The sequence below is a fragment of the Euleptes europaea genome, chromosome 2, assembly GCF_029931775.1.
Source record: "Euleptes europaea isolate rEulEur1 chromosome 2, rEulEur1.hap1, whole genome shotgun sequence".
Classification (NCBI taxonomy): domain Eukaryota; kingdom Metazoa; phylum Chordata; class Lepidosauria; order Squamata; family Sphaerodactylidae; genus Euleptes; species Euleptes europaea.
The window spans coordinates 32,649,115-32,665,844 of record NC_079313.1 but is presented as its reverse complement, the minus strand read 5'-3'; positions in this window follow the sequence as shown (position 1 = coordinate 32,665,844).

The window sequence follows — 16,730 nt, the reverse complement described above, 5'->3', positions numbered from 1 at the left end:
TGATGGTAGAAAACATCTCTGGTGCCTTTTCAGACGTCAGGCATTGTGGTGGATGCTTTTGTAACAGAACTTTCTTGTTATTGAACGATGGACAGTTTCTGGGGAATACAAAATGACCATCCTAGAAGTCAAGGACTGAAGTTTGTTATCTGGATTGCTCTAAAGAATTAGTCTGCTCTTAAATACTCATGCTAAATTTGGGAGTGGGGTTCCCCTCATGGGCAGAACAGCCTTGTTCTTCAGCTCCTATGCATTCTGAAAGAAGAAGTTGGTTTTTATATGCCGACTTACTCTGCCACTTAAGGGAGAATCAAATCGGCCTACAATCATCTTCCCTTCCCCTCCCCACAACCCTGTGAGGTAGGTGTGGCTGAGAGAGTGTGACTCCCCCAAGGTCACCCAGCTGGCTTCATGTGTAGGAGTGGGGAAACAAATCCAGTTCACCAGATTAGCCTTCCGCTCCCCGGATTTGGGGAGTCAAACCTGGTTCTCCAGATCCACTGCTCTTAACCACTACATCATGCTGGCTTTCTTGATTTATTCCCATACCCCTGAAGGATGTATGTTAATACTTCAGGCGGGGTTTGTGGCCTGATAGTGCATGTCTTTCTTCAACCCAATCAGATGAGACCTATTCCATTGTTGTTGTTTTTCACATATCTCACCGGTTTGGAATTGTACATGAGAAAGTGGCTTGTGTGTGGGTACACAGATAGGGGTACAAGTTGGATCAGGCTACAGAGACATCGAGTGCTGATCTGAAACCTGAGCCTTCAAATTAAGAACCTGAAAGTTCCTGTGGTGTCTTTTGAGTAACTGGAAGGGGGGAAAGAATTTATTTTCAGCTAAGGGGGATGAAGTCATCCAAGGAGACAGACTGGCGAAGGCCATTGTTTGCAGTCTTAAGTTTACAATAGTCTGCAAGAAAATACCATCCTGTTAAGCAAATAAACTGCTAGGCCCTTTCCTTTACATCTGTGCACAAATAATTAGGATAACATCATGCAGCTGCAAGTGTAAAAATGTTTTAATTGTAACTTTTTTCAGATACTGCAGAATCACAAATAACATTTGGAGCTTCCATCTGCATATGTACCCGAACCAGTTTCAGGGATGACCAAGAAAAGGACCACCATTGTGGGGGCTGTGAAAAATAGAAAGAGTATTGATTCTCAGTTTCTCCTATTGAGTTCTACGGGACATAGGAGAGAGGTGCATGATCTGCCTCTTACATAGACAGTGGGGTGATTGGGGAGCAGTCTTGGAATGCACTTTTACTTGGACAAATGGCTGCCATTCAGTGTACAAGGGAAAAGTAAAGAACTGCAGTTTTAAAGTACTACGATCAGAACAAGGCTTGGGTAAAAGTGGTTTCCTGAGCAATCCGAAGTGGTCTTTGTGTGCAGAGACCTCAGATACATTGTACTGTTGGGTGGGGGGGAACTAGTCTAGGCTATATAGGCTCTCATACAGTCATTTGTAATGAAGAACTGGTAGTTCCAAAATAGTCACTGTAGGGGGGGTGCAAAAACTTTAGGCAGTATGTTCCACAAAATGTGCTTTTCTAGCACAAGTCAATAGTGTTTCTTTGGGAACTGGATTTTTAAAAAAATATTTTGAAGGGTTTATCAAGTTTCTCAGTGAAAAACAGTCACCAGGCAACAGCACTACAGATTCCAAGGTGACTTTTAAAACTGACAGCTTTCTTTTTTCTCTATCCATATAAAGCCATTCAGCTTGCTTGGATGCATAGGAGGTAGTGGAAACAGTCCAAATAAGAGTTATCTATCAGCCCCACATCAGTAGAATTAGCAGCATGTACTTCAGTTAATTCTGATGTATGGGAACTTTGTCAGGATCACAGAAAGGACTTTTAGAAGTCAGCCATCATGAAAGCTAGAAACACAGAAAAACCAGTTTCATGGCATTCAGTCACCTCTTCGCACTCTTGACAATTTATGTGCCACCTCTCCAGTGACTTGCTTGAGGCAACCTACAAAGTAAATACAATTAAAATTAAAAAGGCAGCAGCATAAGAATTATCAATACTAAACAAAAACCAAGTTATCAAAACAAGCCACAGGCATAAACACCTCATAAAACAATACTCAGTAACTTACTATTATATATTTCAGGCTAGAAGCAGACCATAAAAACAGGTTTAAAAGATGGAATCAGTTACAAGCCTGAATAAAAAATTATTTGGCTTAGTGCCTGAACTACAGTAAGGGAGGCACTAGATGAGCCTCAAGGGGGCAGGTATCCAAGAGTAAGGTGCCACCCCTGAAAAGGCCCAGCCTGTGGCTGCCACCTGCCTCACCTTGGCAAAGAGCCGGGCCTGAGAAGAGGGTTTGAGCTGGCAAGCTCAACAGTATGAGAGGAAGGCAGTTCTTCAAGTACCCCACCCCTAAGCCACGAAAGAAATATCCAGCACTGTGATCGTGCCTGCTCTCTTTTCAGCAAGCGATCACATTTTTACACCATCTTTCCTCTAAGGAGTGGTATGCATAGTTCTGTCCTCCATTTTATCCTCACAACAGTCCTGTGAGGTAGGTTGGGCTGAAAGTGACTAGCCCAAGGTCACCCTATGAGCTTTCTGGCTGAGTATTTGAACCAAGGGCTGACAGCGCATTCCTGAGCTCTAAGGGCGAAAGCCCTTAGGAGGGCCAGGAAGGCGCTGCAACGGCATCCAGGCAGCTAACGCTGGTGTTAGTGGCCCAAATGCCGGCAGAAAGGCCTGGGTGACGGTTGCAGAGCACTGCTGCGGCAGTAGGGTTGCCAACCTCCAGGTAGCGGCTGGAGATCTATTACAACATCCCCAGCTGATAAAGATCAGTTCACCTGGAGAAAATGGCCACTTTGGCAATCGGACTCTATGGCATTGGAGTCCCTCTCCCAAACCCCACCTTCCTCAGGCTCTGCCCCAAAAACCTCCCGCTGGCGGCGAAGAGGGACCTGGCAACCCTATGCAGCAGCGCAGGCCTGGGACACTGATTGGGACTTCTTTTTTTATTAAATATTTTTTTATTGTTTTTTTTATATCACAATAATTTGCATCATTCAATAACATTGTTATGTGATATAAACATTATTTTTCTTAACCAAGTGACTAATTAATGCTAGTATTTCATTGACTTCCCCTCTCCCCTCCTCTGTCTATTTGATAACTTAATTGTCCCCTTTGCATTTAAATTCTAATTCATTATAATATATTTCTTATATCAATCTAATTACAATTCTTTTAATCTAAATCAATATCCTTAATAATATTTCTACTTCTCTCGTTTGAATTAGATCAAAATATAGCCTTTAAGCCTTCCCAGCTTTAAGTCATTTTCACAATATGTTGTCCATGCCTCCCATTCTCCCACAAATTCTGCGTTCTCCTTCTGATTGGGACTTCTGACGGTCTGAACGCCGTCAAAGGCCGCGCCGGTGTCCCAGGAGGCGTTCCTGGGGTGTTACGGCATCCGGGGAGGTGTTCCCGGGGCGTTACGGTGCCGTGCTGGGGGCGGGGTCGCCTTTAGGCGGCCTCCAAAGCCCTTTCGGCTCGGGAACGCCCCTTTTAATTTAGCCCTATGAGAGTTGCACGGATTTATGGCGCCAGGAGGAGGTTTCGGCAGGGCCAAAACCTCCTTTGGAGGCAGCGCAGCCACGTTGCCTCCTAAGCCCGGCGCAGGCATTCTTCTCAGGAATGCACTGTAAGCCCTCTTCTGAAAACTCATCCACTGTACCGCACTGGCATTCTATTAATGCTCATTAAGTTCTTCAGGCCAAAAGGAATTGAGTGCTCTTGACAAAATTGGTGGCGGAAGCATGATAATAAAACTGTAATAAAGCCTTTGTAAACCTTTTCTAGGAACTGGCAACATTGGAAACTGGCCCAAGCCCAGCCGGTTTAAATGTCTAGCATAGTACTTCCCATAAGATATACATTCATTGAATGGGTGTGTGGAGCCTAGCCAGATGGAGCATCATCCCTAGTAGTATCCTGTCGGTCAGTTCACAACCTTGGAATCAGCCTTAGATAGGACATGCTGTTACTGTATTATAAGATTCCTGCTGGATCAGACCAGAAGTCTATGTAGGCCAGTATCTGTTTTCCAACAGCTCCATGAAGCTCACAATAAAGGCTGTTTTCCCCACAGCTATAGGGAATCAGAGGCCTCTGTCAAAAGACAGAGTTGTCATTGATAGACTTATCTTTTAGGGCTCTATGTTCTAACCCCTTTCAAAGCAGTAATGATCACCAGCGCTGGTAGAGATGAGTTCCATAAACCAACTGAATTGTATTTAGAAGTACTTTTTTTTTTGTCTTAGCTCACTGTGAGTTTTGATGTAATGGGAGAGAACTATTTCAGTATGCTTTCTCCATAACATATATAATTTTATAAATCTATGACCCATAGCCATCTTTTTCTAAAGGGAAACTTTCTCCAATGCTTTGCTTGCCTTTAACTGAAGAAGAGTTGGTTTTTATATGCTGACTTTCTCTACCACTTAAGGAAGAATCAAACCAGCTTGCAATCACCTTCCCCTCCCCACCCAGACACCCTGTGAGGTAGGTGGGGCTGAGAGAGCTCTAAGACAGCTGGGACTAGCCCAAGGCCACCCAGCTGGCTTCCATGTGGAAGAGCGGGGAAACCACCCCAGTTCACCAGATTAGCCTCCGCCGCTCATGTGGAGGAGTGGGGAATCAAACCCGGTTCTCCAGATCAGAGTCCACTGCTCCAAACCACCGCTCTTAACCACTACACCACGCTGACTTTCCCAGGAAATAAACATGGACCTGGGATTAAACTCACCCAAACCTGGATTCATAACAGTGATAAAGTAAATGGACAAGGACACAATGGTTTACTTTTCAAAGAAACAAGACAGAGTTTATTAAACAGGAAAAAACACACAAACAGGCAGAGTTTATTCAATAGGAAAAACACACACAAACTGGTAAATCTTAACTGATAGCAAGGAGATGTGCGATGTCAGGTTACACGTCCCAGACAGGTTTACTGAATACAAATACAGCCCTAAGCAGCAATATGCTTACACTGAGCCATCCTCAAAACACTATCTGGGGGGTAAGTCCCATTGAATAGACCTGAGTTTGATTCTGAGTAGACCTGTTTAGGATCGCTCCCTCAGTTAACCAGCCAGAGGAATTGAACCAAAGACCTGATACTACTGTGGAGCTTTAACCCCATGTTCTTGTTAAACTAAAGCCCTTTAAAATCCCTTCTGTCTCACTCCCGACTTTCAGCTATCAAAATTCCACTGTCAGATCTTAACCTGTTTTCAGCTGTTGTTTGCTGGTTCACCCACTCTCTTTATTCCTGTGTTGCGGGGGCAATTTTCACTGCTTTACCAGTCACACTAACCAATTTTATTTATTTACTTACTTCATTTATAAGTTCTCCTTTCTCGCTGGGACTCAAGGCAGATAACTATCACAAGAGTAACTGCCGAGTACTCTGCCAAGCAAAGAATAAAGTCACACACTTTAGGACTGTGCAACCTATGTACATTATCCAAATGGTCAGACTTGTATAATTTCTTTTATTGCATGATTTGTTCCTTTTTTTTATTTTTAGTATTTTGCCTAAATTTTTCAAATTTTGGTAGTCATGGGGAAGCCAAAGAGCTAATTGGCCTGAGAGATCTTGGAACAATGCCTACTCTTTCAAGTATATCTTCTCAGTCATAAGAGCTAGAAACTTGAGGGGTTTTAAAAAAACCACAAATTCTCAAAAAGATGAATTCTTTTCCTAATACCACCTTCTAAGCTTTTTTCTCTACTCCTGCAGAATTGCAGCATAAGCATGATCCTTTCCATAGCTCTCCCTCTTATGCCATTTCATGTAGGGCCAAGGTGCATAGTCTTCCACTGGTGCATGGGAGCAAGCATTGAGCTTATGTGCTCTCTCCCACCACACACATCACTTTAAATAGGAAGTGGGGCTTTTGTACATAAACACCCGAGTAAACTTATATGCTTAGTCCATGCTGATGAAGGAGGTGGTTTGAATGCCCAAATGGAACCTATTCACATACACTTAAACACAGAGGCCCTATACTCATTAAAGCTTACATGAGTGATGGGGGATATAAGGCATTTATTATGTGGAGTAGGCGGTGGGAACTGGAGAAAGTAAAGCTGCAGTTGTCTGTGCATTTATGTGGAGTAAGCCCAATTGACACAGGAATAATTTCTGAGTAAACATAGATAAATGGGTAGGGTTGCCAGGTCCCTCTTCACCACTGGCAGGAGACTTTTGGGACAGAGCCTGAGGAGGGTGGGGTTTGGGGAGGGGAGGTACTTCAATGCCATAGAGTCCAACTGCAAAGTGGCCATTTCCCCCAGGTGAACTGATCTCTATTGGCAGGAGACCAGTTGTCATAGCAGGAGATCTCCAGCTACTACCTGGAGGTTGGCAACCCTACAGATCGGGCTGGGTAAGTTTTTTTTTTGGTGTGTGTGTGTGTAAGAATTACTCTGAATATTGTGGAAATCTACCTCACCAGGGCAGGCAACCCTAGGGCTGCCTCAACTCATTTTGCCCCCTCAAGTAGTATAGATACCCCAAAGGTGTAAATAACAAACAGTACTAAATTATTAACACCTCCTTGAGTTAAGTGCAATGGGGTTCGGTTTTTTTTTCCTTCTTGGGATCATTTAGACCCCAATATGTTGGATGTTTCCCCATTCTAACTGTCCCTGATATCCTTTGAAGGAAACCCCCAAGTAAAAGTCATACAATGGGGTCAAATGCTCATAGAACAATTCATCACTTTAGGATAATGTGTTGAATACAGTTTGGGAAAAGCAGCACGATATAGCCCATTCTTGTTATATCTTGGAAGCGAAGCAGGGTTGGTACTTGAATGGGAAACCACCAAGGAAGACTCAGCCGAGCAAGGCAGTGGCAAACCACCCCTGCTTCTCACTTGCCTTGAAAGCCCCTTAACTAGGTCATCGTAAGTCAGTTGTGTACATACATACAGAATACAGTTTATGGGGGCACAGGATACATATTTCATACATATTTCTATGAAATATACATAGTTGATTCCTTTATAAAGTTCTGGGCCATTGTTTGTAATACTCTATGGTTAAAGGGCCTCCACATGGCCTCTTATGTGGGTCCAAGAGGCCACAGTGTAATGTGGTTTGAACATGAACAGTTTCGTATCCATTTCTGCTCAATAAAGTGCAGCCATTTCATTGGATTGAAAAACTGGGATGTCAGAGTTTTCTTCTCGTGAAAGAGTACCTTTGCAATGTTTACCGCATGAAAAGAGAAATTGCAACTCTATGGTTTGCTCAAACACAAAGAGAGGCAATTGAAAATAGGAAGCAAAACCGAGGTCTCTGCTACACAGCTGTTGTAAGGGAGTCATTAACTTCAGCAGAATTTCTGACCTATAAAATTTAAACTCCTCTTATTTACTTGGTATTGACCTGCTGTTGGCAATAAATCCTATGGTGATTTGAATGGGCTGTTAAAGGTCTGCACATTTGCAGACAGCCATAGCATGAGGCAAACAGAGAAGTGTTGTAGTTAAGATATTGGAAATCCTTGAGCATTTCCGGACACGTGCAGTAGATATGTGTGGCTGCAGAGGAGCACAGGAAATTAGCAATAGCTGGAAACAATGTTCTTGTGATTCCATCAAAAAAAAAAGTTGCTGTTAGGAAAACGAGCTTCAGGTCATAGCATAATGCATAAGCAAATAGAAATCTGGACCCAAATGTGGGTGGTAACTAACAGGGTGGGCTGATCATTGCTTAGCCAGCGTGGTGTAGTGGTGGTGTAGTGGTTAAAAGCGGTGGTTTGGAGAGGTGGACTCTGATCTGGAGAAACAGGTTTGATTCCCCACTCCTCCACATGAGCGAGCGGTGGGGGCAAATCTGGTGAACTGGATTTGTTTCCCCACTCCCTACACCTGAAGCCAGCTGGGTGACCTTGGGCTAGTCACACTCTCTCAGCCCCACCCACCTCACCGGGTGAATAGAAAATTTTATTACAGTCAATGACCAGCACAAGTAAAACAGGTAAGTTACCAATTTACAGTTGTCTAAAAAAACATCTGAATAAAACATGCTGGTTCATTAGTTAGTATAATGAATGAACCACTTGGTAAGAAAAGGAGAGCACATATAATATAACTGTTTGCCTTCATTTTCAAGACTGCTGGTTAGCACAGCCCCTCCTCCGTCGTATGTCAATTGCAGCGGCACAGAATCTAGCAACTGAATACGTTATATCTGAGTTGACATCTCGTAGCAGGGATGACATATGGAACTGTCCATACTGGCTGGAAGATTTATGAATTAGTGGTGAGATGAACCTTTCTCTGACAGCTGTATAATATTGACAATGAAAAAGAACATGTTCAGGGGTTTCTATGTATCCAGAACCACAGGGGCATTTTCTCTCCTCATATGGCATCTTCTTGTAGCGGCCTTCCTGGATGGCTGACGGGAGAGCTTGGCATCTGGCCAGGGTGAAAGCTCTTCGATGTTTTGGAATTTCAAGTCTGCTTAGATACTCCATGGGAGTAGTAAGGTATCTGCAAGGCTCACTAATAATGGAGTTTGGTGTTTTGGCTAGATCTGTTTGACGCTCTGTGTCAATTATACGCTGTTTAATCGTTGCCTTGGCCTGATCATAGCCCATGTCAGTTAGTACCTGCGGTGTAAAGCCTAATGTTGACATTTTATCTGTCACCGCTTGTTTCCATTATGATTGAAAGTCATCCTTTGTAACTAAGGGAGCAAGGCCTCGTGGTTGGCAGGATAGCCTAAGCCAGGTGTTAATTGCGGCCATCAATACTGTGAAGCCTGTTTCGAGGCATAAGGTGGCATTAGACACATGTTTCGGGACTTGCAAGGCTGATCTCAGGAACTTAGATGGCACACGTTCTAGTGATGATATATTGGCACAAGGTCCTAGTTGAGTACCATAGAGAAGCGGCGCAATCGACTTGGCTTCAAACAATTTGAGGGCAGCCGGGATGTAGTGTCCACCTTTGGACCTGAGGTGTTTTAATATGGCAGCTGCACTTCTTTGTGCGTTCCCAGCTGCATTGTCACCATGGGCTTTTCTACTTCCAGAGGAATGGAAGATTACTCCCAGATACTTAAAGCAGTTGACCTGTTCTATATTGTGGCCCTCAATGTTCCATGATAGTAGCTTGGGTCTCCTGGCAAATGCCATCATTTTAGTTTTTAGGTAGTTAAGTTGTAAATTGCCATAACATGAGGCAAACAGAGAAGTGTTGTAGATAAGATATTGGAAGTCCTTGAGCATTTCCGGACACGTGCAGTAGATATGTGTGGCTGCAGAGGATCACAGGAAATTAGCAATAGCTGGAAACAATGTTCTTGTGATTCCATCCAAAAAAAAAATGTTGCTGTTAGGAAAATGAGCTTCAGGTCATAGCATAATGCATAAGCAAATAGAAATATGGACCCAAATGTGGGTGGTAACTAATTGGGTGTGCTGATCATTGCTTAGCCAGCGTGGTGTAGTGGTTAAAAGCGGTGGTTTGGAGCGGTGGACTCTGATCTGGAGAACCGGGTTTGATTCCCCACTCCTCCACATGAGCAAGCGGTGGGGGCAAATCTGGTGAACTGGATTTGTTTCCCCACTCCTACACCTGAAGCCAGCTGGGTGACCTTGGGCTAGTCACACTCTCTCAGCCCCACCCTCCTCACAGGGTGTCCGTTGTGGGGAGGGTAAGGGAAGGTGATTGTAAGCTGGTTTGATTCTTCCTTAAGTGGCAGAGAAAGGTGGCAAATAAAAACCAACCCCTCCTCCTCACCAGGTTCCTTGGTTGGTAAGCATGCTAATGGGTTTGAGGTGAAACCTAGGTTTGGTGCTGTGGGTGCTGGTGCCATGCCTGTATAAATTGTGATCCACCAAGCCTTTTAATAGCAGCGTTTTGCAGCTTTATCATATCCCTGGTTGGTGGACTTCATTCAGCTTAACGGATCACAGGTTGTACAGACCTACTAGGGTTGCCAACTGCCAGGTAGTAGCAGGAGATCCCTGCTAATTCAACTGATCTCCAGCTGATAGAGATCAGATCACCTGGAGAAAAATGGCCGCTTTGGCAATTGAACTCTATGGCATTGAAGTCCCTCCCCTTTCCAAACCCCTCCCTCCTCAGGCTCCACCCCAAAAATCTCCTGCCGGTGGCGAAGAGGGACCTGGCAACCCTAAGGCATACCCTGTTTAGGGCCATGCAGATAGAAGCATCTAAGGGAGGGGGCAAGAAGCTCTGTCCCAGGCAAAAGACTGTATGCAGGTTCTCCAAACATAACCTATCACCCCCCACCCCGGCAGCTTTTCATTGATGCCTTTCCTACTTATAGCACCGATAGGTCTCAGGGGTTTTAATTTAGTTCAGAGATGTCGTTCCCATCCCACCCCCCAGAAATGATTCCAGCCTCTTATGAAAAGCGTTAATTTTAATTGTTGGACAACTGAGGTTCAGACACACGCACTAAGTGCAATACCTCCAGAGCCATCTTACCCAAACTCCTGCTTCCGAGACTCCCCCAGGAGGATGGCTGCAATCTCTAGGTGGAGTCTAGAGATCTCCTAGAATTACAACCGATCTCCAGAAGAGAGAGATCAGTCCCTTTGGAGAAAAGGGCAGCTTTAGAGGGTGGGCTGTATGGCATTATATCTCTGCCAAGCACTTTACCCAGGCTCTGCCCCCAAATTGCCAGGAATTTCCCAACCTTACCCCACCCCCTTGTGGGTTTTACTAACTGAAACCAACCTTCTCATGCTGTTATTACCTTTGGAAGAAAAAACGGTAAGCAAATAAAGCTGCTTGTCTTCCCACCCCTCCCCTCCAAGGGCTACGGTAACCTAGAACACAATGGGCTGGATCCAGCCAGCTTTTTCACTCCATCTCACCTAATTGCCCTCCTTACTACAACCTCCATGGCTTTTGTCCTTGCAGATCCCATGAACCGCAGCATAGCTTGTTTGGCAGTCAACAGGGATGCTCGCCTCCCTTTTTCAACAATGGAAAAAGTGGTTAGATCCAGCCTAGTATAATAACATACAGTAGCGTATTTGTCAGTTTTGATCAACAGGAGAGAAAATGTTACCCCCCCCCCAGCACCACAGTGGGGGGGGGAACTGTGAGAGAAGCAGCCTGTGTAACCATTCAAAAATTAGTTAGAGGCCAAACTTTCCACCTAAAAGTGTCCAAAGACCATGTTGTGGTCTCTGTCATGCTGTAGGCGAGACTAGCCAGTGTAGTAGCAGAGACTAGCATATCAGCTCTTGTGACTTTCTAAGGGCTGGTTATCCCTGAAGATCGTTCCATAATCAACACGGAGTGTAAATAGGGTGCTGCAACCACACTGGGGACTCCAAAAGGTCTGGATAAAGTCCCTGGGTTTTGGCCACTCTGGATTAGGCAAATAGCCATGACAGATAAATTGAACCTCCAGGTTCAGGGGCAGTATACCTCAGTTCCAAGCCAGCCTCATTCTTGAAACAGGCTAGGGTTATTCTAACCAGTTTCACAGGGTTGCGGTCAGGAGAACATGGGGAAGATTCTTGGTGTTCTATCCCCAGCTCCTTAGAGAAACAGTGAAATAAACATGAGCCAAGCAAGTACATTAAATTGAACAAATTGAATAAATAAATAAATTCTCATTTTAACATTACCAGACTTTGGTGATACCACAGTGCAAAATCAGATATGAGCAAATTCTGATTTGTGTTTAGCCAGCATCCAGAAAACTAGGGCAAAACATGAGCAAACACACAAGGAGAGCAAGGCAATCTCTGACGGTCAGAAAAGGCATGCATAATCAAAGCAAAGCCCCAAAGCAGACAGGGGTGGGGGTGACCACAGGGAAACAGCCTTGCATAAAAAGGCCATGGTGACCCCATAGGAGTTTCAAGGCAAGAGATTGGTTGGTAAGAGATTGGTTGGTAAGACAATGGGAAACCTCAGGGGAGGTTTCCCATTGTCTACCTTTGTTTAGTGATCCTGGTATCCCTTCATGGTCTTCCATCCAAATACTAACCAGGGCCAACCCTACTTAGCTTCTGAGATCTGACAAGCTCGGGCTGTGCTGGGCTATCCAGCTCAGGGCCTCTAGCCTTGTGTGTGTGTGTAAAGTGCCGTGAAGTCACTTCTGACTTATGACCCCTTTTGGGGGTTTTCATGGCAAGAGACTAACAGAGAGGTGGTTTGCCAGTGCCTTCCTCTGCACAGCAACCCTGGTATTCCATGGTGGTCTCCCATCCAAATACTAACCAGGGCCGACCCTGCTTAGCTTCTGAGATCTGACAAGCTCGGGCTGTGCTGGGCTATCCAGCTCAGGGCCTCTAGCCTTAGGCAGGGGTATTTCTCAGCTCTGCCATTTGAGATGCCAGGAACAGAATTTGGAACTATCTACGTACTAAGTGCCTCTAAGCTATGGAGATTCTCCAGGATGACCGAGCACATAATTATTTTGCAAACTTTAATGGGCTTTATATCAGATTAATTGCAGTAGTCCCCCTTTCCTAAGAACCTAGGAATTAGTTGAGGTTGATGAGAATGTCAGGCTTAGAGGTCCTTTAAAAAGCTACATTTTCCAGTGTTCCTTGGAGAGAGTAATTTGGTTTAAGTTTGTGGTATTGATATTATCATCCAAGTATGCTGCTATATAGCATGTGGCCTCATGCTGGCTGAATGTGTGGCTCAGAATGGGTTAACGTGTTAGCAGGGTCTCCCCTTATGTTGCTCTTGGAATGAAGTATGGCTGAATTTTTAGGGAATGAAATTCAAAGGCACAAATAAACCATGCAAGAGTGTGGAAAACATTTGTTATAGCAAAATAATCACCAGATGACCAACAATAGACACAGAGAATGGCTCTACTATTATATGTTGTTTCTGAAAGAGACAGAGATAATCCAGATCAGACAAAAAGGCTCCATAGGCAAATTAAGTTTGGGTGGCAACTGAGGATATCATGTATAAGAGTGCATTGAATTACACAGAGGAGCTAATTAAACAACACACAAACCAATGGAAGTGTCTCTTTCAGCAGGATCACCTCTCGGTCCTACAAAAGGTGGCATCTGTTAGCTGTGCTTTCTCAGCCAGCCAGATGGTTGTTACATCCTTTCACACACGTACCCATAAAGTGTAGATATGCCAAGAAGAAACTGAGTTCCCCTTGGCAAAGAATTTGCTATGAATCTCCTTTGGCAAGAATTTGGTATGAAGTAGGGTTGCCAGGTCCCTCTTCACCACCAGTGGGAGGTTTTTGCGGGGTAGGGTTGCCAACCTCCACATACTAGTTCGAGATCTGCCGCTATTAAAACTGACCTCCAGCTGATAGAGATCAGTTCCCCTAGAGAAAAATGGCCACTTTGGCCATTGGACTCTATGGCATTGGTCCCTTCCTTCCCAAACCCCACCCTCCTCAGGCTCCACCCCAAAAACCTCCCACTGGTGGGGAAGAGGGACTTGGCAACCCTATTTGGGGGGGGGGGAACCTGAAGAGGACAGGGTTTGGGAAGGGGAGGGACTTCAATGTCATAGAGTCCAATAGCAAAGCAGCCATTTTCTCCAGGTTGAACTGATCTCTATTGCCTGGAGGTCAGTTATAATAGCAGGGGATAGAAGGCATCTCCTTTAAAATCCCCAAGAGGCTGAATGCTGATTTGTGTGTGTCTAGGGCTGCTGCACATGTGGATTTCCCCCCTTGTGGACAGCAGGACAACAACCTCCCACTGTTTTAAGGAGCATCAGTATGATATCGTGCTCATTGCAACATCATGGCGTAAAATTTCCTTTAATGCTGGTCAAAGAGTTTGGATCCGTTTTTTCTTCTTCTGAAGGAAACTTTCCAGAAGGATTTTGCCAATGGCCTTCACTAGGTCCAACAGACTGAGTGGCTTTTCAGGCTGAAGGTAGGCCAGGAGGCCCAAGAGGCCTCCAGACAAACTGAAAGACAGGCAGATATATATTAATGATGCTAAGACTATGTCCTGGACTTTTTCCAGACAATATTGTAAATAGTACATGAGCTCCTTATTCCAGACAACAACGCATTTTTGGAGTAGCGGTTTTGTAAAGAGCCTACATTAATACTAACATTAAAAATTAGTTGAGGATAGATTGCAGAGACTGAATTTGTCCCTTGGAGGTTTTAAAGCAAATGGAATATCCCTCTGCATGTAAATTAGTCAGATCTAGAGTGTTGGTACTTGACAAATGGAGCAATGGCTGCAGAGCGCTCAGGGTATGCTCTTTGTACCATCTGGGACTCCCCATTCCAAAGATTCCACCTGCTTATTGTAAATTTTTATCTGTTCCCAAATACAGAGTGCTTTTCTCCAAGGCCAGATTAAATGCACTGCCATTGGGGGAGTTAGCAGGCAGATTTTCAGGGGTCCCCTTTTCCGAGCGACTTTGTGGATCAGGGAGTCTGGGCACTGTTTGGCATTTTTTTGTAGATTGTAAAAAGCATGCTCTCACCAGAGACAAATGGATCACAATATACATTCAGAGGTGGGGACCTGCCCTAAAGCAAGATATAGTTGCAAAGTTATTGGCTGATACCAATCCAAATGTAACCCTTGCCGTGGCAAAATGTTTATCTATGGTTTTTAATGATACCTCCTTTTAACTGTACCGTTTAGATATTATATTTTTGTATGTTCGGTTATTTATGTATTATGGAATGTATTGAATTTGTTTTGCTCATGACCTGAGCTTAAAGAATGGAATAAAGGAAAGGAAAGGGAATACTAACAATAAATATAAACAGAACCTTCAAAAGATTTTACAGAAGCAATAGCCTTTTTGTTGCACAGGGCAAATCTTAAGTACGAGAATTATTCCATAGGGAATAATGAACACCATGATTGTCCATAGGGAATAATGGAAACCGCCCTTGTCCAGTTCAACTTCTGGTCACCTCCTGTTCGACTCTTTCTTTTTTCTTGAAGAATTCATCTGCTATGGGCAAGCGTGCTCTCCATTATTCTCAATGACAATTGTGGTTTCCTTTATTCCCTATGAGCAATCATGCATTCTCTGAGAGCAATCATGTATTGTCTACGGGCAATCAGTGTCCTTAGTTTTAGTACATCCCGCTTAGGGTTGCCAGGTCTCTCTTCACCACTGGCAGGAGGTTTTTGGGGTGGAGTCTAAGGAGGGCAGGGTTTGGATAGGGGAGGGACTTCAATGCCATAGAGTCCAATTGCCAAAGCAGCCATTTTCTCCAGTCTATCAGCTGGAGATCAGTTGTAATAGCAGGAGATCTCCTGCCACCACCTGGAGGTTGGCAACCTTTAGGGTTGCCAGGTCCCTCTTTGCCATTGGCGGGAATTTTTTTGGGCAGAGCCTGAGGAGGGTGGGGTTTGGGGAGGGGAGGGACTTCAATGCCATAGAGTCCAATTGCCAAAGCGGCCCTTTTCTCCAGGTGAACTGATCTCTATCGGCTTGAGACCAGTTGTAATAGCAGATCTCCAGCTGGTACCTGCAGGTTGGCAACCCTAGAGCTGGAGATAGCCCACATGGGCAAGGCCTGAGACAAATCAGGTTCAAGCAGATATAATTTTGATTGAATCTGAAGCCGTATCTCTGCCTGGGTTAAAAATGCAATTTCCAAATGCATCCAACGATTTGTAGTTAGCATGCTTAAACCCAGGGCCTCATTGTCCAACTATGATTAAATGGTCCACTTTGTCTCTGCAACTCACATTTTTTACAGGCTACCCAGGCATTTTGTGCAGTTTGGAAATTATTTGGCACATGGCCTCACGGAACAGCTCTCATCATTTGAAAAACTGGTTCCAGGTTTGATGTACATCCCAGTACTGCAATGTAGTGTTTGCTGAGATCAGTGGGATTTAAAACTGTTTCACTTTGGCTGGATTGTGGCCACAGTTAATGGAGCTTTGCTCAAATGACTGATTTACCTGCCTCACGTATAACACACATACTTTTTTGCCTCTTGCACAGCACACACAATAGTTCTTGTAAGAACAAAGGGCTATCACATGGTTTAGATTAGGAAGAAGGCTCCCTATGCAAATTCTGTATAGCAACTGCATCACAGAGTTCGGCAGTCTAAACAAGCAACTGTTTCCTCGTATGTATACACATCTAGGCGGTTTAGGTTTCAGCTACTTAAATGCCAGTGGACCATCATTTGGTTTCACTTTGAATCAGACATAAAATGTACAAAATATACACTGCTTTCCCATGACACTGGACATTCTTTCCCATTAGAGCCGAAATAGGTTTTCAAAGGGTACGGTTCTCATTTAGTTTGCCTTGTTGCTCTCATTTACTTTGCAGAAGGTCTTGGAAATTATAAATAAACATGGGAACAATGCATGAGGCAGTGGCAATGAGGGTAGGGTTGCCAGGTCCCTCTTCACAACCGTTGGGAGGTTTTTGGGGCCTGAGGAGGGCGGGGTTTGGGGAGGGACTTCAACACCACAGAGTCCAATTGCCAAAGCGGCCCTTTTCTCCAGGTGAACTGATCTCTGTCGGCTGGAGATCAGTTGCCATTGCAGGAGATCGTCTGCTATTACCTGGAGGTTGGAAAAGATCCAAACAGCACTACAAGGTAATATTAACAAAGGATAAATTTATAAGAGTGCAGATAAGTGCAAAAAGTGAACGTATATACAAGAATTAAAGGGAAACACAATCAAAATTTTTCATTACAGTTAGCATAAGTA